Source organism: Etheostoma cragini, unplaced genomic scaffold, assembly GCF_013103735.1.
Source record: "Etheostoma cragini isolate CJK2018 unplaced genomic scaffold, CSU_Ecrag_1.0 ScbMSFa_4664, whole genome shotgun sequence".
In the NCBI taxonomy this organism is placed as follows: Eukaryota; Metazoa; Chordata; class Actinopteri; order Perciformes; family Percidae; genus Etheostoma; species Etheostoma cragini.
The window spans coordinates 21888-22901 of record NW_023269057.1 but is presented as its reverse complement, the minus strand read 5'-3'; the positions used below and the strand labels follow the sequence as shown (position 1 = coordinate 22901).

The 1014-nt window shown below is 44.6% G+C and overlaps 1 protein-coding gene across 1 annotated transcript in view; it reads left to right on the top strand.

The window, feature by feature from the left end:
- ubr7 (ubiquitin protein ligase E3 component n-recognin 7) overlaps window positions 1-1014 on the top strand; it is a 16245-nt gene that overhangs the window by 8893 nt on the left and 6338 nt on the right. The window lies entirely within an intron of this gene.

Here is a 1014-nt window from a genome sequence, read left to right as displayed (position 1 = left end):
GTTGAAGACGTGAGATGGAGGTCTGAATCAGACCAACATAGAGACACACACACACACACACACACACACACACACACAAACACACACACACACACACACACACACAGACCAACATAGAGGGCATTACAGTAGTCCAACCTTGAACTGATAAAAGCATGAATGGCCTTTACTACGTCGTGCCTGCTCAGAAAGGCTTAACGTTAGCCAGCTGGCGAAGCTGGAAAAAACTCATTTTAACAACGTTACTGATCTGCTTATCAAATTTCATGCTGCAGTCAAAAGTAACCCCCAAGTTTTTACAACAGATCTCGTGCAAGATGCCAGAGCTCCTAACCTCACAGCCGGGCCATTCTGCATGCCTGGAGTACTAAAAATAATACACTCCGTTTTATTACCATTCAAATTAAGAAAATTGTCTGAAAGCCACAACTTAACATCAGCGATGCAGCTTAGCACGGAGTTTAGTGCAACACTGTCGTTTGCTTTCATAGGCAAATAGATTTGTAAATCATCTGCGTAGCAATGAAATGACAGGTTGTGCTTCCCTGTAATCGCCCCTAAAGGCAGCATATATAAAGAAAACAGAATAGGGCCAAGGATGGATCCCTGTGGTACCCCACAAGATAGAGGAGCAACTGACGAGGAGAGGTCCCCAATCATAACAGAAAAGCTCCTATTTGACAGATAGGATCTGAACCATTTCAGTGCCAAACCTCTGATGCCTACACAGTTCTCAAGGCGTGAGAGGAGGACTGCATGGTCCACTGGGTCAGACGCCGCTGTGAGGTCCAGAAGGACTAAAACGGGAGGATTCCCGGCATCTACAGACAGGGCAACATCATTATGTACCCTCAGCAGTCAGACTCAGTGCTGGGACCGGATCTAAAACCAGATTGAAACTTTTCAAAAACACAGTTCAGTTGTAAAAAGACTTGTAACTGAATAAAAACAATAATAAAAACAGACACACACACACACACACACACACACACACACACACACACACACACACAC